The sequence below is a fragment of the Vulpes lagopus genome, chromosome 4 (genome assembly GCF_018345385.1).
Source record: "Vulpes lagopus strain Blue_001 chromosome 4, ASM1834538v1, whole genome shotgun sequence".
Classification (NCBI taxonomy): domain Eukaryota; kingdom Metazoa; phylum Chordata; class Mammalia; order Carnivora; family Canidae; genus Vulpes; species Vulpes lagopus.
The window spans coordinates 2,946,887-2,969,866 of record NC_054827.1 but is presented as its reverse complement, the minus strand read 5'-3'; positions in this window follow the sequence as shown (position 1 = coordinate 2,969,866).

Below are 22,980 nucleotides of genomic sequence, written 5' to 3'. Positions count from 1 at the left end.
TCAAAGAACTTCCAACAAACAAAATCCCAGGACCAAATGGTTTCACAGGTGAATTCTACTAAACATTTAAAGAAGAGTTAGCACCTGTTCTTCTCAAAGTATTCCAAAAAATAGAAGAGGAAAGAAAACTTCCAAATTCATTCAATGAGGCCAGCATTACCTTGGTACCAAAACCAAGTAAAGACACCACAACAAAAGAACTACAGGCCAATGTTTCTGATGAGCATAGATGCAAAAGTCCTCAAGAAAATATTAGGAAGGTGAATCCAATAATGCATTTGAGAAACCATACACCGGGATCCCTGGGTGGCGCAGCGTTTTGGTGCCTGCCTTTGGCCCAGGGCGCGATCCTGGAGACCTGGGATCGAATCCCATGTCGGGGTCCTGGTGCATGGAGCCTGCTTCTCCCTCTGCCTATGTCTCTGCCTCTCTCTCTCTCTCTCTCTGTGTGACTATCATAAAGAAATAAAAATTAAAAAAAAGAAACCATACACCATGATCAAGTAGGATTTATTCCTCAGATGCAAGGGTGGTTCAACATTTGCAAAATGTTTTACATATATATATATAAAAAATATATATATTTTTACATGTATATTATATATATATATATTAGAATATAAGCTATAAAAAAGAATGAAATCTTGCCATTTCCAACAACCTGGATGGATCTAGAGACTACTACTAAGCAAAATAAGTCAGTCGCAGAAAGACAAATACCGTATGATCTCACTCTTATGTGGAATTTAAGAAACAAAACAAACAAACAAGCAAAGGGAAAAAAGAGAAGACGGAGAAAGAGAAACCAAGAAATGGAGACAGACTAAGAACAAACTGATGGTTACCAGTTGTGAATGGGATGGGGGGATGGGTGAAATAGGTGATAAGGATTAAGGAGTGCACTTACCTTGATGAAAAAAAACACATAAAATATAAGAATTAAAAAAGGAAAAAAATACTCCCTTGTAATAGTTGCATAGTATTCTATGATCTCAAATTACCATCATGAATTTAACCATCCACATGTTGAAAGGCATCTGGCCTGTTTCCAATTTTTAGTTATTCTACCTTAAGCTGCTGTAAACATTTATCTACAGGTTTTGTGTGAACATGTCTTCATATCTCTGGAAAAACGTTCAGGATGTAACTTGTGGGTCGTAGCATGTACTTTAAAAAAAAAAAAAAAACTGCCACGCTTTAAAAATTGTGAATTTGGTTTTCTTAATAGTTATAAGGCTATGCAGATTGTCATTTTATGTCAGGTGACTTGGGTGGTTGGTGAGTTTTCCAATAATTGGTCTGTTTCTTGTAAGTTTTATCCTCATGAGCAGTGTTGTTTGCTGCATTTCCTTATTAAAGGCTACAGGTTGTGTAGAGATATCTGCTGTTTCATTCCTGGCATTATCTTTCTGGAGGTTTGCCAACTTACTGATTTATTGACTTTCTTTTTTCTTTTCTTTTCCTTTTTTTTTTTTTTTTTTTTTTTACTATAGCCAATGTTTTTGTTTTAATTATTTTCTTTATTGTCTGACTTCAATTCCATTGACTTCTGTTTTTAGCTTCATTGTCTTCATTCCTTCTACTTGTTTTGAGTTTATATTAACCTTTTTTTAACCTTTACTGATGTAGAAACTTATTGATTTTATACATTCCCTCATTTCTAATATGAGTGTGTTATGCCACAATTTATTCTTTGTACTTCATTAACTACATTTCACATGTGATATGCTATATTTTCATTTTCATTTTGTCTTATGTATTTTTAAAATTTTTCTTTTGATCTCCCTATTTGACCAATAATTTATTTACTTGTGTTTCCAAGGTTCTTGAGATTGTCCTATTATCCTTTTGTTATTGATTTCTAGTTTAATTCTATTATGTTTAGAAAGCATTTTCTGAATGATTTCAATGCTTAATTTTTTGAGGTTTGTTTTTGGGCCAGGACATATGCCAAATCTTAAATCTTATATATAAGATATAAGCCTATCTTATAACTACTGCTGTTGGGTGGATGTTCCATATATGTTAGTTTGATTATACCATTTGACTGTGTTGTTCGGTTATTCTATATCTTTGCTGATTTTATCAAGCCAGTAATATTTATGTATTGAATCATCAAATTTGATTGTATCCTCTGTTAGTTCCATCAGGTCCTGCATTATGTGCCTTGAAGTTCTTTTATTAGGTGAGTACACATTTAGGATCCTTACATCTTCCATATCCATCCTTTGTCATCATTGTATCTAGCAATTTTCTCTTATTTGAAGTCTACTTTATCTTGTATTAATGTAACCAGTCCTGCTGTTGTGATTAATATTTGCATTATACGTAGTTTTTGTTCTTTTAAATTCAAACTACCTTTGTGGTATTTGTAATTAATTTCTTATAAATGCCATATAGTAGAGTGTGGTTTTGCCTCCATAAATATTTTTTTTATTCTTTAAAAATTGTACATATTTAACTTGTACAACATGATGTTTTGATGTACATATACAGTGCAATGATTACTACTGTCTGGCTAATTAATACAATATCCTGCTGGAGAGTTACCTTTGTGTGTGTGTGTATGAAGAGGACACTTAAGATCTATTCTCAACAAATTTTATGTATACAATACAGTGTTATTAAGAATCATCACCATGCTGCACGCTAGCATTATCTCACATGGGGTTTCAAAAGATCAAACTCAGAAGCAGAGCGTAGAATGGTGGTTACCAGGAGTGAGGTTGGGGTGGGATGAAAAAGTTGTGGAGATCTAATGGGTCTCTCTCTTTCTTTAACCTATGCTACGAATCTCTGTCCTTTGATACATGTAGAGCATTTATATTTAAGCTACTTATTGGTATGTTAGAGCTTAAATATGTCATTTAAAAATTATTTATCATTTTTTGTTGGTTTCTCATTCCTTTCTTTGCTTTTCTCTTTCAATTACTCTTTCAAATGTTATTTGAACATTTTTAGGATTCCACCTTGATTTTGTGTACAGTGTTTTTAAAGATATCACTTTGTACCCTTGTCTTAAGGTTGTTTCAGGATCTCAATACAATAAATACCTCATCATAGTATCATTTTACCATTTCAAGGGCAGTGTCAAGCCTAAGTTTTATGAAGGTCCATTTTTAAGTATAATTGCCTAATGATTTAAATAATTTATTACAAGTAGGATATTGCATTATATTTTGATTTTACCCATTTCACTGTTCTCACCAAGAGATTCTACTGAAACCACAGGTAAGTGAGAGGTGGGGTGAGGGTGAGTTTTTTTCTGTTGGCATTTTCCTGGAATAGGATGGGTATTGCTGAAAAAAGTTTCCCTCCCTTGTCTAGGGGTACAGGCCTCTCTTGGAGATTTTTTCTCTGTGCCTCTTGGTAGTTAAAAGTTGGAAGCTTCTGCAATATCCTGTCTGGATATTTGGGCAGGGGGGGGGTCAGTAAGGAAACACAGAAACATACCACCCCATGGTTCTTCAACTTCTAAAGTCCCCAGCTGCCTTCCTTCTTTCCACTTCCCAGATGATCGGACTCCCCACAGGAAGCCTGCTTCTCTCTCTGCTTATGTCTCTGCCTCTCTCTGTGTCTCTAATAAGTAAATTTAAAAAAATAAAATAAAAATAAAGAATTATGGAATGATTACTAAAACTCTAGTTGTTTTTTTCAAATGATAATTTTTGTTTCAAATTTTCCAATGCTGCTTGGTCTATTCATACATTTCAATACTTATGTTACTGTATTTTTTTTTGCCTGGATATAATTATTATTTTTATTATTATTATTACTATTATTATTTTAGATTATTGCTTTAAAAAAGTTGAATCTCTGTGTATCTCATTATTTTTTGGATTTTTTTTTGGCTCTCCTTTTTTGTCCCTATGTTAAGTTCATGAGTAGTTCATCTTACTTATATCTCTAAATAATTTCCTTGCAGATTTATTTATCATTTGCTATTATTTTTTAATTTATCATTTTCAGTGTTTCTCTTATTTCCCTTCTCCAGCTTTGTTTTGTTTGTTTAAATATTTTTACAATTCCTTAAGATGTGCTCTAAAGATTTTTATCATTTATCATCTGTTTTGTTATTATCAACATTGGAAAGCTATCATTTTCATCTGACTACAATTTTGGCTGTGACCCCTAGACTGCTTTATAGATCTCCCTGAGATTTTCCATGTCCCTTCCTGAGACATGCCTGCAGTTTTAAATGAGGAAGTGATATGAGAGTGGGAGTGTTTCCTCTTGTCCAGGCAATTTATATTTATTTTTGACTTCATTATGTTATGCATAGGCATATTGCACTGTGAAACTCTCCAGTGTAAACCTAAGATAATCTTTGTTGTCATGACTAAACTTTCAGTGAAAAGTCAAAATATGTTTTCCTTGTTTACAGATGCAATGATCTCTCTGTACGGCTTATAAATCAAGACTGTTGACATATACAGCCACTTAGAGCTTTACTCATTTTGCCCTGTAGACTAGTACTACTCAAAGATGATGCATGGGCCAGGGCTGGTGTATGGTGGTTTATTACAATCCATGATGAGGTCAGCAAAGAAATGGAGAGTTAGTGTTTAGAAAATTTTTGTAGCAATTAGAGTAACTTTATTTTTATGACATCTAATATTAAAACCTTATTTCAATTTCCTAACTTTTTTTTTTTTTTTTACTGAATCAGTTCATGATGGGGATAAAAGAAACAAACACCTAGTTCTTTACCACATGTTATTTGAGAAGCACTCTCATTGATGTCTCTGATTCTGAAAATGTTATGTTGAAAAATTTAATAACATCACACATACATAATGCCTCCATTTCCTTTTCAAATTATAGTATTTGGATATCTGGTCTGTATCAAAGACCTATCATGCTCTTTGATACATTCATTTTTATAAATGTTGTATAACCATCATAAATTTGCTCCTTAATTATTAGGTAATCTTCATCTTCTGTATTTATAACATTAAATTTCACCTTGTCTGAAAATAAGGTTGCCTCTCCTACTTTCTCTTGTTTGGTATTGATTTCTCCATGCTTTTATTTGTAACATTAAAAAGAAAAACACTTATTTTCCATTTTCAAAATATACTCATTGTCCATTAAATGAGTTTTTTTTTTAAGTAGTACAGAAATGTTGTTTATTCTAACATAATCTGACAGTCTATCTCCTAAAAGAAGAATTCAGCTCAATTAGAATGTAACAGTTGCTATATTTGGTTTTATTCTTTCTGCTTTAATTTACATTAATCATTTATTTTTTTCCTCATTTTCCTAATTTTGCTGGTCCTATCAAGATGCTATTCATTTACTTTTTTCTCTCTTTGTTTATTTGAAAGCTCTATTGAAATTTTACATTCCATTAGTAGCTGTCTTCTCTTGACCTCAATGAAAGAAAAATCTCTCTGTCATTATGTGAGACACAATAGCAACTCTTTCCCCACTAACATTCTCTATACCCTCTTCCACAATTCATTCACCTCAACCTCACAGGGGGGCTTTGAACACTCCTACGCCTTGTCTCACCACCACTACCCCTTCTATGTAGATGTGAGTAATACATCACCTTTCATATCCCTCTCCCCAGGATGTGCTATCTTGAGATAGTTTAATTTTGGATCATAGTTTGCATGTATAATTGTTTGAAATAACACTTAATTGTTACTCATTGCAGTCACTTTGTCATTCATGATGTCATTTATTTATTCAATAAGCTCACACAGTGTTTAATAGGACATAGTGTTCTACTAATTCCACAAATATTAAATGAATTAATATCACATTAAGGATGAGTGGTATAATACTATTGAATTTATTTATAGATGAGGAAACTGAAGTATAGACAGTCTAACATCCTTTCAGTAGACACAGCTGATAAGTTGTCCAGACAGAATTTAAAGTCAGGGCAACTGCAAGTCACTGCAACTCAGTGACTTATTATTTGGATTTTTAACTTGTGTTCATATATGTGAGTGTGTTTGTGTATGAAAACACAATATTCACTGCATCCTAATAAATTCCTCCAATTATATCATCTCTGAATCTCTGTTTTGCTAACTTTGTATTTGTTTAAAACTCTTCATGCAACTTACTTGAGTATTATAGTCGCTGAATGCTTGCATAGTCACAAAGAGCTTTAATTAATCCTTAGAGGGGAGCATCTTTGTCAAGAAGGGAATTCTTGAATAGCAGACATCTTTATCTCAGTAGACTCTAGCTCTTTCCAAGCTTCTAGCTTGTAAGGAAGAGATGAAACATCCAAAGGGTGGTCTTACTGCTATTATTATCATTACTCCCTTAAATCATCTTCAGGTTCAGACTTTTCTTCTTCTCAAGGAAATTCTTTCTCTAACATTTATTTGTAAGTTCATTTTTCCCCCTTATCTATATCTTAGTTTTTTTAAACTTTATTTATTTATTGAGAGAAAGAGAGTGTAAGCAAGAGAGAGAGGGAGAGCACAAATGAGGAGGGGCAGAGGGAAAGGCAGAAGCAGACTCCCCACTGAGCAGGGAGCCAGACATGGGGGTGGATCTTGGGATTCCAGCCAGGATCATGACCCAAGCCAAAGGCAGATGCTTAATCGACTGAGCCATCCAGGCGCTCTGATCATTTTTATTTTAGTTTGATTATCTATATTTTAGTTGCTGGTTTTTCTGGATATATTCCTCAAGTGTCTTTAAATCTCCCAACTTATTTTTTATATCTCCTTATATTTTATTCATGGCTTTAAGCCCTTCCACTTGAAGTTCCAGGCTACCATTTTACATCTCCGACATGTTTTTCTTCCAATGCATTTATCAAATTTGTCAGGTCCAGGGGGTCTTCTTTGTGTGGCTTTTGCACACAGTTATTCTTCTCTGTGAATATCCTTGAGTTTTCTTATTACACATCTGTTGTCATTGTTATTAAAAGTGTTCATCTTTTTCTTGAGGGAGTTCTATCTCATAAATAAAATGTTTCATGAAAAACATGAAGAATGGATTGTTGTTGCTATCACTTAGATGCTAGGCCCTCTTACTTGAACTGTAAGTTATGTGTATTATTGTCATTTTTCTGGTCAAATTTTTGGGACTCGGGTACAACTGCTAGGTACTGTGAGTGGGTCCTGAGTCCCATAGCTGGCTGGGGAATCAGAAACCCTGCACTTTTTACCCATGTGCTCAATACCCCCAGAGATACTTGGCATGGGAGATGCAGGTGGGATAGAGTCAGAGTTTAAAGTAGAGACAATTGAGGAATACCCTTAGGTCAAAATCTTCATAAAATCTCTGAACTTAACTTATTCTATTTTATTTAAAATAAACATACATTTTTAAGACAGTAAGGCCCCTCAAAATCTATATCTATATTTATCCATATACTTACTATCTATCACGTGCAAGGTCCTGAGATACACTCTGTAGAAACAGTTGTGGACACATGTAGTCCATGTTCTTGTGCTTTAGGTTAGTGGAAAGGATATAATATGACACCTGCTAGGACAGCAATATATTGTCCCTCTAGGAGGATACAGTAGAGGAAATGAACCTTGATGCAATGGGGCAGGTAAGTATTTCTAAAGGAAATGATTGCTAAGCTGACACCTGTGACAGAAAGCAGCATGTTTGCAGCTCAAAGCCAGAGAGCACGTGATATCCTCGGGAAACCAAAAATAGGCCTCTGACTCAAAGAGAGGATACATGAATAAAAAATGGCAGGAGAGGAAACTGAAGAGGCAAAGACATAAAAGATATGATCATTTAAAACTATGATGACTGTTGCAGGTTGAATTGTTCTCCCCAAAGTTCACGTACTAAAGTCTTAATTCCCAGGACCTCAGAATGTGCCTGTATTTAGAGATGGCACCTTTAAGTAGATGATTCAGCTAAAATGAGACCATTAGGGTAAGTCTTATTCCAAAATGACTGGTTTCATAATAAGAAGAGGAAATTTGGACCTGGAGATTTGGGGGATGCACCTGCTCAGAGGAAAGGCCATGTGAGGACACAGCAAGAAGACAGGTTGCCTGTGAACCAAGTCAGGAAAAACCAGGCTTATGGACACTTGATCCTTGACATCCAGACTAGAGACTGTAAGAAATTAAGTGTCTGCTGTTTAAGTCACCCAATCTGGTATTTTGTTATGGAAACTCTAGCAAGTTAATACAGTGACCATATAATTTGTTTTGTTAAATCTATACAAAACATTTATACACTTATACACTTATAAGAATGAAATTGGAACTACTGATAATTGCACTGGATTGAAAGGCCTACATGGATACTATCCCTGACAACTGAGGGGTAGAGGGGTATAGGGAAGTGTATGCCAGGCTGTACTGCCCTGGGCCATCTCTTCATCCTCCCCACTGGGGAAAGTGTTGGATGCTGATGGCACACAGTAGTGTCCTACTCAGAAATTGCTCTCAGCCAAAGGAAGCTGAATTTCACAAGGTAATATTCCCTTCCAGAGTTCATGCAGTGACAAACCTGTGCTAGCAGCACAAAAGCCTGGCCCTTTGTTTTAATGTGAAACAATTCCAAAGGGTGTTCCAGCTCTGGAGCTTTCTGTGGGATTAATGGAGACATCTGTTACATCCCCATCACAGACAGTTCCTTCTCTCTCTCTCTCTCTCTCTCTCTCTCTCTCTCTCTCTCTCTCTCTCACACACACACACACACACACACACACACACACACCAATAATGTTGTCTCCTTCCTTTGCAGGTAATGCTTCTGAGAACATCCCCTAGGAAAGGTGACAGCTCTCCCTACTGAAGTTTGTGACATGGATTTCAGAGTCTTGGCACGCATTTCCTAGAAAACCCCAATGAAGAGAGATAGCCATCGAATTGAACATGGATCTATCCATCTGTAGGAAACATTTAAGGGCTCTAAGGAAGATAGTGAAAAGATCATGTCTGAACTTGAGAATGATCACTCTGATTGATGCAGGGAATTGATCAGATGAGTTCAGATTTCAGACAAAGAGAGACTAAAGAGGCTATTATACTAAGTCAAGCAAAAGGCAATAATCGCCCATGTCTGAATAGCGGCAGAGCATAATATGCAGTGAATAAATGTGTGATCAAGTAGGATTAGGGTCCACAGGACGTGGGTATTTGATGTATGAAGAGATTGAGAGGTCAGAGGAGATTAACACCCAACTTTATGAAAACGTCATTTTCTGAAATAAGGGCTTAGATGGTAAAGATGATGAGTTCCATTTTGTCCATGTGGAATTTCGAGCAATTACAAATCACACAAAAGAAGATTTTAAGAGTGCATTTGGATATACCAGTTCAAAGCTCAACCAAGGGACTCAGGACATGGATATATCTGCAAAATGAGAGTGTGGAGATGAAATGATTTTGAGGAAACATATAGAGGGAAAAGGAGTAAGGTCCTAAGACAGAATCAAACAGAGAGGGAACATTTAAGATACCAGCTCACCAGTAAGATTAAGAAGGAAGAGTCAGAAAACAAATTTAAGAAGAAGATAGAAATATGAATGTCAAAGCCAAAACATTCTAAGACAGAAAAAGTGACTTTGAACATATAGGTAAGGAAGTAATTAAGGGTAAAAATGACCATTGAATTTCACAGCATGTACGTGAGGTGAGGGCAGTGACAGTGGGGAGGTGAGGACAAGACAAGCAAGGACAGGTTATATTGGGTTTGGATAGAGAGGGAACTAGGGAAAGTGAGAGAGCCTTAAAGGTGATGTGGGCCTGACACCTCTGAAGGAAAGCAGGAAGGAAGGAAGGAATTTTGGCTGGAGAAGGCTGATTGCAGTACGGTTCCACAAATGTTTAGCTGAGGCCCCTGGAAAGTGTGTAAGCCAGAGAGTTCCAATGGAGGAACCCCACATCTCACAGGCATGAGCCTATGTGAGTACCCAGCCATGCGCAAGCCCTGAGGGGCAAGAGGAGCTGTGAAACCAGAGCCAGTGGATGTGAAGCAGCAGTTGGTCTGGCAGTTGGCTGCATTCTCACAGGAGGTGTAAGCAACATCTGCATGGTATGCTGGGCCAGGATGTTAGAGACCACACAAATATAGGACCTAAAGGGAATCAATCAATAGAGTGAGGTTCCCCAACAAGGTGACAGATATATAATAGGACACAATCAAGGCGTTGGTTTGAGGCAAGATGAGGAAGATTGCTTGTTCTGGAATCACTATTCTTTCAGAGAGGTGACGGTAGATGAACATTAGTGACTAGGTCCTCCCACGGCAATATTTCTACTACTGCAGCATAAAGAGCAGATAAGCAACTGACATGGATGCAAGGACATCATCTAAGTCTTTATAAAAATAGTCCTACAATCAAATAGTTTCTGTATTAACTGTTGACTTGTCAATATCCTAAAATTTGTGGACGGGAGTCATGTTAGCTTTTGGATTTTCTGTGATTTTAAATGTTACTATTTTGCATAGGATTACCAACTTAAAATGTATTTTAGTGACCAAAGATCATGGTCTTAATCCAGTTGCTCGCTGTGAATGCCTTTACGGTAGAGCTCCTTCTGTAAGCAAACCGTAAGGCAGGAATTGATTATTTTATCATTGTCCTCAATGTTAAATTTCTAAAAAAGCAACTCATGTATGGAGCATTAACTTAATTTTACTCAGGGTCCTTTTCTATAAACATCTACACATAGAGTTTGTGTTCTATACGCATTAGACAAACTTACTAAGACAAAATAGATTATGCTATAACAACAAATTGTAGGAAATTATTCTGATTTTATTAATATGTTCTATTTTTCTTCACAAAGAAAGAAAAAGGAAAGTGATTTATTTGCATGCACCAGTGAATAAATTTACATTTAGCTGTTTTGCTCATATGTACTGTAGTACAAGCCAAGAAACATGGTAGTGTGGAAGAGTAGTTTCAAACAAAGAGTGGATGTTTGGGGTTCAACAAGCTGCCTGTACTATGGTCTTAGAAAAGATATTTAACCTCCCTGTGTCTGTGTTCTCATTTATAAAACAAGGGGGAAAATCCTTGCTTTCTATTTTTGTTTGCTTAGTATTTTTTTGTTAATTAAATAATTACCTTTGCTAGTTTCAGCCTTTAAAAACCTTCTATTTCATCATTTATACAGTGTGCATTACAGTTTTGTTATTTGATAGATGGTAAATATAAATATAAGACAAAAACTTTTTTTTCTTGAGCCTGAAGGAAGTTGCTTTTATAAAAGATACTCTTTATTGGGCATTTACTATATTCCAGACATTATCCTGGCTTTCCTCAAGTGAATTATATCACCTAAGGGTCAATTGTTCTTTACCTGGAAGGAATTGGTCTTTTTAAGTAGTTTTTCAATATTTTATCCATTCACTCTAGCCTAAAATTTCATTGACCTTTATCAAGTCAGGTGCACATTAGGAAAAAAAAAGAAAGAAAAGATATATCTTAAACCATGCTAGCATGTTCACGTATTAGTTACAAGAATATGGTTTTAAAGGACACAGTTGGGGATGCCTGGGTGACTCAGTGCTTGAGCTTCTGCCTTTGGCACAGGGCATGCATGACCCCAGGGTTCTGGGATCAAGTCCCACATCGGACGATTGTGGGGAGCCTGTTTCTCCCTCTGCCTGTGTCTCTGCCTCTCTCTCTCTCTCTCTCTCTGTGTGTCTCTCATGAATAAATAAATCTTTAAAAAATATAAAATAAAGGACCCAGTTTTCAATATGGTACAGCTTCCTTTTGAGAGGCATGTTCTTTTAGCTATTCTAAGAATCTGAGGATTTAAGAATGAATTTTGTCTAGTAATACACCAAAGATGCTGGTTTTATAGGGTGTTCTTTATAATAAATGAAAGAATGTTTCCTAACAATGCTTCAATCTTTCTTGTTCTGTTAAAGTATAAGGTTATAACGAAATTTCACCACAGTCATGAGCTCACAAGGTTGCTTATGTGCATCCAGATTCACACCGGTGCACTTCTAAGTCCATTTAGTGATTTGACTTCATCTGCCTTACCAAGTGCTCATATTCTGGGGCAGATACACCCTATTTGAACATCATTTCAAATCCGGTAGTAGGTGAATGGCAAACTATTGACATGTAGAATTTGTTGATCATTTCTGAAACAAGCAAAAATTGAGTGATCCTTACATAAGTCATGTTGCTTTTCAAAAAATCAGCATCTGAAAATTTCTTGATTAGAAAATGTACTTAATTTGCAGATTTTGTCATTTTATGTATGAAAATCTTGCACACATCCTTAGGAGCATGAAATTCTTCTATTTGATTTCATAAAATTCAGGCAGACTGAAAATACTTTAAAATATTACGTATTTTATGAATTTATACATACGTATGAGATGATTTGGTAACAGAATGAATGCAGATGAATACTTAACAAACGCAATAGAACCAAACTCTGCATTTTTTAAGTTTACCATTATTGATGATTTGGGCCCTTTTTAGCTACTAAATAAATACTGCTAATTTTATGAATAGCTGAATGACTGAAAGAAATCTGGAGTCCTTTCTGCCATATGTGTCACGATCTGAGAAAGCCCAAAGCCAAATCTAGTTCATCTTCTCAGAGACTATTGAGAAAGAGAATTGATTAACTATTCTGACTCTGGAAATTATATTAATGGAAGACAAAGTGTTCCAGGTCTAATGATTTTATAAACAAAGAGTGGAAGGGTGCAAATTTGCTTTTGAAAACACAAGAGTTCAGGCTTTTCCTTATTAACCAGTGGGGCTGATGATGCCCTCCTGTGCTATTTGCAATTCAAGAGGCAGGCATGTACAAGGGTACAGTTCTGTGTTCATTATTTATTTAACAAAATCACCATTTTTCTCTAATGTCAGATTTGCCTATTACTCACGCTCACTCAGGGAGGCAGCTCTGCCTGAGTGTTATTAGAGAAAAATATGACCCATGGTGAACTCTGCTACCCTGTGAGTTTGTTATACCAGAAACATACTTAGAGAAGCTATTTGGATTATATCGCTATAATCTGACATTGAGGGCATATACAGCATAAACTGTTTATCCTACAACAAAGTTAACTGGGGACAGAGAGTGGAAATATCTTATTTCCTTAACAAACTAACTGCTAGTCTTTTTTTCTTAAGATTTTATTTATTTATTCATGAGAAACACAGAGAGAGAGGCAGAGACCCAGGCAGAGGGAGAAGCAGGTTCCATGCAGGGAGCCCAATGTGGGACTTGATCCCACGACCCCAAGATCATGCCCTGAGCCAAAGGCTGACTCAATCAGTGAGCCACCCAGGCATCCCACTAACTGCAATTCTTAAAGAATAAATGCATTCAATAGAGTGTTAGACACATGGTTTATATGATGAGTTTTAAACACAGAGTCTATAGGAGATAATTTGAATTACCAAATACAGCATAAGAGACACATTAAACCCACCATAAAATCCCAAAGAACAGTGGTCCCTTTATTTACACAACCCACAGCATGGAGCCTACATTTTTACTCTGTTTCTGCCAATAATACAGCATGGCCTTGGGTTGTGATCCAAAGGGCATTTTAATGATCTTTCCATGACAAGATGAAAGATGAGAAAAATCAATTTCAATGCCCTAAAGACACAACTTACTAGCACTGGATTTCACCAGGCCTCTGTTGTTTTATAGGGACTTAAATAAGAACCCAAAACTATTAAGAGGGTGTGGGATTTACTGTAGAGGTATCCAATTGTCTATTCTTTGAAAAGAGCGAAAAATAAAATGCATCACGCACAAAAACGCATATAAAGGGAAAATTGAAAAGAACAAAATAAATCACACACAGAAACATATATAAAGGGAAAATTGAAAAGAAGAAAATAAAGCAAAAATATTTTTGGTGTTCTAACTATACACTATCTGGACTTCTTCAGCACAAGGCACAATGGACATACAGTACATTTTTACCCACTAAACTGATGTTCTTGGGTTTGGGACATCTATCATTATGCACTTATGCATTTTTTCTGAACTGCTTTTTTAGACACCTTCACATTCTCAAGTAATCCCCAAGAATATGAGATCCCAGCTTAATGTTTAAAGAGAGAAATGTTAACAGTTATTAATGATTTTTAATTTATTTTTTTAAATTTTTTATTTAATAAATACCCTATGAGGAAGATATCCCAATTTGAGGATACCAATTTTCAATGACTGGCTCAACTTTTCACAGCCAGCAAATGACATCATTAGACTTATCAATATAATGCTCTTATTTTTGTATCTTCTCAGAAACCATATATAAATATATCATTTCCTCTTTGTATACTTTCTTCTTTCACTCTTATTTATATATGTGAATCAAATCTGGCCTAGTTCAGGGCCTAGTTCATGATACAAAAATATCCAACTTGGCTTTTGGGATAGATGTGTACATATGAGCATATGAATGTGTATGAAAATATATAAGGACTATATTGATATTTATTTCACAGCTTCTGAAAGACACGCATAATATTGGCTGATGTGATCACAAAAAGAAACTGAAGAAAAATATGGATATGTTACAGAGAGTTGGAGCTTTTAACACTGGAAAAGCACTGATGGATCATGCAAAATATGCCATATATCACCATACCATAGAATTCAAATTCTCTCTAAATATATATTAACATAGATATGCATTGTACTGATTAGCACCAACTGCTAGAACGTAAAAGCATTTTCTTCCATTGAGCACTTTCAAAATACTTTTTAATCACTTTATTATTTATATAATATCAGGCCAAAGCATATTAATAAATAGAAGGCTGGAGGTTTTGTTTTTTAATCCATTATAACCTATGACTATAAAATAGGATGCTGTACACAGTGTTTATGGAAATTAAAAATTAATTCACTTAACAGTATATGCCTGACCCAATGGCAAAATTCCGCTTTGAAAATGAACTATATATCCATGTGGGATGCATTTGCCCTCTGAGTCAGGGAAGTGTTTTCAGATAGCAGCAACACCATCGGGGAGAGAGGAACACCACCCTGGGGTTGACTTTCACACATTTACATGGATGAACTCATCACTATGTTAAACTCTTTTTTTCTCTTGAAATGTGAAAAACTGGAACTCAGAGAAACTCTCATTATAAAATTAAAACTCATTCAAATTCATGCAACTGCATAGGTCTGACCAAAATGTTGCTCCGAATGAAATGTCAGTTCTGTGTTGTGTTGCAGGAAATTTTCTAGCTGCTTTTAGCCCTGGAGACTGATGATTTTTAAAAAGGTTCCATTCATTTTCCATTTCATTTAGAACCATTCCTTTCTTTTTTCCCCCTAAAATGTTGCATTACCTTAGGAGGCTTCTCTGGACATACTTAGGGCACAAGCTTGGGAAAAACAAGACAAAAAACAATTAAGTCTATGCTACTTGTATTCATAGGGACATTTCTTCCCTATTCCAAGTAGCAACTAAAAAAATACAGTACTTTGAAAAATAGAACCAGGGAGTGTCTATATCAGCACAAGTATAGAATGCCTGAGAGAGCTCAAAGTTACACTAAAACATTCAAGAACAAAAACTTGTAAATATTTATAATACAGTTTTCATAATTGAGTGTTGATGATTAACTTTATGTCAGCTTGGTCAACCTATGTTCCCCAAGATTTTTTGTCAAACACTGTTCTATATCTTTCTTGTTGGCTCTATATGTCTGAAGAATCCTGACTAATACAAGTGGAATATAAATCTTGAAATTAAAAAAATCACGTTTATAAAAAAATCACATGCTTATTTTTTTTTTAATTTTTATTTATTTATGATAGTCACACAGAGAGAGAGAGAGAGAGAGAGAGGCAGAGACACAGGCAGAGGGAGAAGCAGGCTCCATGCACCGGGAGCCCGATGTGGGATTCGATCCCGGGTCTCCAGGATCGCGCCCTGGGCCAAAGACAAGCGCCAAACCGCTGCGCCACCCAGGGATCCCCAAAATCACATGCTTATTATATTCACTCCCTAATATTCAAGCCACTTAAATTAAAACCAGTCAGTTCTTCCAGCAAGTAAATAATTTACCTTCTTACAGAAAACTAGTGCCTTGAGATGATAACTTCTCAACTTCAGGTCCATATTGAAACACAGAATGCAACAAGAAAATAAATAAACTGCACCCAAGTCCAAATTTCAAAAGATAAATGAATGTCTCAAAATTGGTGAAAATTCTCCTGAATTGAATGCAAATTGACCAATCCGAATAAATATACCTATAGCATACTGATTTTTTTTCCTTAGAATTCATTGCAGCACATGACAACTAGAGCCCATACTGACAGATTCTTACTAACACGCCCTACCCTGGAGGAAGAATAATGAGCTATGGGTAGGGAGAAAGCATTTATTCTTGAAATATGTTTGCCACTAGAGATCTAGAGTCTTCATACACTGATACCCGTCAGGCAATGAGTACAGACAATGGGGAACAAACAAATGAAGCTTGGAGGAAGTTGAATTCTATTAGATTCAATAGGCAGTAATACTAGGAAGCAAACCAAAGGCTGAGGACATCCCTGAGTGTAGCTTAGGCAAGATACAAAAAAAAGGGGGGGGGGAGCAGAGTGCAGAGAAACAAATATAAAGCAAATAAAAATAAGGATAGGAAAAGCAAAAGGTCATCCAGGGATTTCCCAGTCTCTTAATCCCAGTATGTTTCCTTTATATTGCTATATTGGTGGCACATCCATTAAAGAAATATTTACTGGGCAGAAACTGTACTGGCTGCTTTAGCTTAGAGTACGTACCCTCTTAGAGCTTAGTTTGCTGCTGTGATAAGTGCTGGGAAGGGGGAATGTGCAGGGCTGTGACAGTGTAGAAGCACAGACTGACCTAGTCAGAGATTGGCCAATATTTCACTGAAGTTATGATGGAAAATACAATGAGGTTCTGAAGGACAGTTGGATTTTTTATCTAAGTGAATAAGAAGAAAAAATTGTTCCATGAGGAGGATGCAATGTGTACAAGTGCTTTGGAGAACAGGGCACCAACCAGACACTTAAATAAACGATTGTGTTGGCAGCCAGGAGCGATGGTGAAGTAGAGGGATGGCCTCAATGGTGGCTGGGGCTATAGCATGCAGGGCCTGATGGGATGTGATAAACATTTTGGGATTTTTACCAAAAGGATCCAGACCTTTTTTGTTTTGTTTTGTTTTGTTTTTTGAGAGAGAAGGAGACAGAGACCAGGGTTCAGAGGGAGATGGAGACAGAGACCCTCAATCAGAGTCCACACTGAGCTTGGAGCCCAAGGTGTGTCTCTATCTAAACCATGAGATCATGACCTGCGCTGAAATAAAAATCAGATGCTTAATGGACTGAGCCACCCAAACACCCTCATCCAGACAATTTAAGTAAGGGATTAAAAAATACTAGATTTGAGCTGTAAACAGGTAATTTGAGCAACATTATGGGCAATGACTTGTAAGAGGGCGATAAGGATCCTGGGAAACCAGGTGGGAGGCTTTTCAGGAGATCACGTCAGAGTTGCCACTGCCTTGAATAGAGGCAGTGGTAGGAATGGATGGCAGGGTGGGATGTGAGACTTCTGTACGGTCTGGTTCATGGGGCATCATGGGGGTGAGACTCAGAGCAGACAGCTGTTGAAGGGGAAGGAGAAAGAGAAGGAGGTGCCAAGACTGACACTGGATTCTGGTTTGAATGACTCATGGATGAGGGCACCTTCTACTGACATAAATCAAACAGCAAGAGGTCAGGGGAGAACATGAGTTCAGCTTTGTGTTTGTTGAGCCTTAGATACATCAAAGAGAAGATATAAATTAAGCAGTTGGATGTAATGGTCTAGAGCACTGACAAAAATCTGGGGCTTGAGATACACATTCTGGAGACATTTCTACCATGAAACATTAGGCCTGGGTAATATTTCTCAAGATAAGTGTACAGAGTGAGAAGAGGAATGACTTTGGCTGAACACTGAGAAAACACAATATTAAAAAAAACCCTCACACCATAAACAATGAAGGAGTGACATGAAAATGGAAGGAAGACCAGGATCATGCTGGGTAATAGAAACGATGATCAAACTTTCAAGAAAAGAGAGAGATCAATGTTGCACAAAGCTGGAAGAGGTACAAATACAACAGTAATTTTCAAATGGCCACTGCATTTCATACTCTAACCATCACAAATGGTCTTCACCAGAGCCGTTTGGTGGAAATAGCAGAGACAGGATCCACAATCATAAGGGATTGAAGAATTGGATGCAAAGTGTGCAGAAAACCCTTTTACAAAATTTGTCTTTAGTGGATGAGAGATAAGCGCTGTGTGTGCACGTGTGTGTGTGTGTGTGTGTGTGTGTGTGTAAGTGCATGAGTACACATTTTGGCAGAATTTAGGACAGTCAAAAACTAAAATCCAAATTTGAGTACAGCTAAATATTATTATTAAATGGAATGCTTAAAATATAAAAATTAATATAAAATACACATACTAATTCATTTTTGTAAGTAGACTCCATACCCAGTGTGGCAGTCACCCCACATAGGGCTGGAATTCATGATCCTGAAATCAAGATCTGAGCTGAGATCACGAGTCAGACACTTAACTAACTGAGCCACCAGGTGCTCTGCTACTAATTGATTTTTTATTAAAATTATTCATATGAATGAACATTGTTTGCTAATGTAGGAGTAGCACGCTGCTCAGCACTATGAGTTGGTAAATTGTACCTACAGTCATCAGACAGCACACTTCCTTTTTGACATATGTATTCTGTTAATTTTTAATTTTAAATTACATATTGTCTTCGTACATTTGTATACATATACATATGTAGAGAAAGTGATGGAGAAGGAAAATGTAACTACTGTAAATATGAATCTTCATGATATTTTACAATGTGAAGGTCATTGTAAAACAGCATACAAAAATAAAACTAAACCACTGAGGGCCACCTCAGTCACTATACGACATCCCAAGGGTATCTACATGTGTGCCCAAGGTCCCTCACCTCCCTGACTTCTAAAGTGAATATATTTTTAAGTATATTTTGTTATTTAAAAATAAATATATTTTATTGTTATGTATGCCACACGCTATGTATTGTTTAGGATCTAGCATCTTTTATCTGACACTGTGGTTCTGACACCCATTTATTTGACTTCATCCCACTGTAATTTGTTTACTCTCATCACTATATAACATCCTATTATAGGAACATGCCATAATATTTTATCCTTTCTTCTGTTTGATGGACATTTGAATTGTGTGCATATTTCAAGCATTTTATACAGTGCTGCTGTATATTTTTTTGTTTTTAAGTAGATGCACATATTTCAAGCATTGAAATTTCTGGGACACAGAGTATGTGATAATTACTTTTCCTAGACAGCATTTATTATTGCAAAAATATATATTGGATCCAGTAGTATACATATAAGAGTTAGTGATGGGTCCACATCCTCATCAGCACTAACTGGTCAGTCTTCTCTCTTTAGCTACGATGGTGGGTGGGTATCAACTTCCCCATATGGGGCTCTCATCATTTCAGAGTAGATGAACAAACATCCACAACACAGACCTTGGGAAATTACAAAAAAAAGGAAACACAGGATTCAAGAAGCATGCAAGAGCATGCTCAACAAATGAAAATGTTATATATTTTATCCAACAATATATGAGAAACGAAATGAGAAGACAACAGACTGGGATCATAAAGCACCTGGCTGACAGTAGAGAATGAAAGAGAGGAAAAAAAAAAGGGGGACAAATAGGGAAAAGGCAAAGCAGTGGATAATTAAAATTGCACTGGAATCAGTAAATCACACAAGTTAGGGAAAGAGGGCAAACTTAAGAAGTTCTTTAAAATTTTACCTAAAAATGACAAAGAGCTGGAATAAAATATGAAGATGATGTTATATCAGGAACAAAAAGAAGGAAGAACTTTGACATTCAGATAGGTTACTGGTCTTCCTGAAGTAAAGTCTGTAACGTATTTCTGAATATCCAGTGGAGATTTTTTTGTAGCCTTGAATGTAGTCAATTACCTAATTAATATGAGGCATCAAATAATTAAATCATTCTTCCCATTGAGCAGAAATATAAAACATAGAAAGCTTCCTACATCCAGGTGAGGTCAATAGCCCTAATCCAAGGTTTTCCTACCAGTTGCTCAAGGGCAGCAAATAATCGCTGTGAATCAGAACATCATTGCAAATCTAGGAGGAGTCTCTACTAACATTCCAAGACCAGTGAGGAATATCTTGGAAAAGAGCCCTGGGTACTGATGTTCACCCACTAAGGAGAGTGCCTCATGTCTCCATCCAACCAGAACCCCATTAGCAAACTCTAGATCAGTCTAAATATTGTGTCTCAAGCCTCTGAGCAGGTCCAGCTTTTGTTACACTCATCTGCAATCACACCTCACAAGTGCAGTGGGGGAGGCCCCCAGAAGTCAGCATGTACCATGGGTAGAAATAAAGTCACCATCCCTGTTGGATCAGGTAAGGCTGACTGTTACAGAATGTTGTTCTTTGGCCCTAAAGCTCACTCTTCTGTACACAGCTGCCCCTCCCAACATGAAACTTCAGACACCCAGGCTGGCAAAAGGAAAGAGAAATAAAATTGTCTTTTTCTCTTAAAGTTTATTTCCTTGCTGGAACTAAATATATAGAATAATCTACATGGTTTTCTTGACTACACTCTAATCTATAATATGATTAAAAGAACAACTGTCACCAGACTATTGAAAAAAGAGAAAAGCCTCAGGCTCTTAACACTCAAAAAACATAGTCATATTGAAACAGTCACTCTGGGGAATCAGTAGAACATTTTGTAATGTTGTTGTTGTTTTTTCTTCTTAATGATAATTAAAAGAATATTTCTTCAAAAATAGCTTGAACTTGCTGTCATTAAAAAGGGTCAAACCAACAAGAGAGGCTTTTTAGAATTGAAAAATGTTATTGCATTGCTGATATCTTAAAAAAAATAAAAACCAAGGAAAATCTTGACAATAGAAAGAGTAAAACTAAAAAAAAAAATAATAAAATGACATAGTGTATTATAAGATAGGCTTGAGGAATATACCTTACAATCAGAAAGGAGAGACCAAGATGGAATGGCACATGGCTGGAGAGAAAATGAGGAGTGGGGAAGGAACGACCAGAGATTATGGGAAGGTGGTAAACATGCTACTGTTGGGGCTTCTGATTGGGGTTATATGAGAATTCTTTGTGCTACGTTTACAAAATTTTTTGGTGACTGAATGTATTTCAAATAAAACATTAAGCCAATGAGCAAGGGATGGAAGACTCTGACAACAAACTGAGTTGATGGCATTTCTAGATTTATCTGGTCATCATAAACGCTATGAGTTCAAAAGTGTTTGTGTGTGTTTAAGTGTTGGCACCCAGAAAAGGCAATTTAATTAGGATTACCTATGGAACATAGGAAAATATCATGAGTTGCATCTTTCAGTGTTTTATGAGCATATTTTTGACAGTTTAATAAAATATTCTATATTGCATACATTTAAAGTCCTCTCTAAATTTTATTATTTTTTTTAATTAACTTTTATTGGTGTTTAATTTACCAACATACAGAAAAACACCCAGTGCTCATCCCGTCAAGTGTCCACCTCAGTGCCCGTCACCCATTCCCCTCCAACACCCGCCCTCCTCCCCTTCCACCACCCCTAGTTCGTTTCCCCGAGTTAGGAGTCTTTATGTTCTGTCTCCCTTCCTGATATTTCCCAACATTTCTTTTCCCTTCCTTTATATTCCCTTTCACTATTATTCATATTCCCCAAATGAATGAGAACATACACTGTTTGTCCTTCTCCGATTGACTTATTTCACTCAGCATAATACCCTCCAGTTCCATCCACGTTGAAGCAAATGGTGGGTATTTGTCGTTTCTAATTGCTGAGTAATATTCCATTGTATACATAAACCACATCTTCTTTATCCATTCATCTTTTGATGGACACCGAGGCTCCTTCCACAGTTTGGCTATTGTGGCCATCACTTATAAACAGTAGTGAGAAGGAATGGCAGTCTCTAATTTATCTGGGTATGATTGGATGAAATATGATGTAGTTAGGATGAAAATTAGTGCAAATAGCATGTACAGAGGGATTCTAAATAAAATCATAGAGACTATATTTGATATTAACATGTAAATTTTGTACAGCATGATGATTCCCTACTTAATTCATAAAGAGAGCTGATTAAAGGATAAAACTGTGTGTCTCCACCACTTGATAATGCATTAACCTAACGTCCTCAAACACACATTTATTTCAGGCTTCATCAAATAATTTTGTCAATTCTCAGTTTCAAAGTCTTGCTCCCCGGAGAAAGACTATCCATTAGAGAAAGATGAAAATGCCTTGAAGCAAAATAGCTCATGTTTCAAGGGCAACATTAGAGATTATAATGTGATTTCATATATTTTTTTCCTAAATCAAGAATAATACTGCCTTTGCATGCTGGAATTGTAGAACCCAATCCAAATATGTTATCCTATTCAAAGCACTCATGGACATGCTTTAAAAGTTCAGTAAAACCCTGTGATTTGGGCAGAAGGTGTTGTTATCCCAATATTACTGATGAGGCAACAGAGAGACTGAGAGAAATGTATTTTCTCTAATTAACATAGCTAAAGGAATGGCAACACAAGTCTCAGACTAGGAGAAATACCAACATTGTTCATGACATCTGGGTAATCTCAAGATCTCTAAAGATTCACTTATTTATTTGAGAGAGAAGGAGAACAGGCAGGGAGGAGGGGCAGAGGGAGAAGGAGAGAGAGTCCCAAGCACACTCCCCGCGGAGTGTGGAGCCTGTCATGGGGCTTGAAGCTTGTACTCATGACCATGAACAAGATCATGACCTGAGCCATATGCTCAACCAACTGTGCCACTCACACACCCCTAGGTGATCTCAAGATCTTTAAAATATTTAATGTAAGAGGCACCTAGTTGGCTCAGTTGGTTGCATGTCCCTCTCTTGATTTCCTCTCTGGTCATGATCTTGGGTGGTGAGATCAAGCCCCCTGTTGGGCTCTG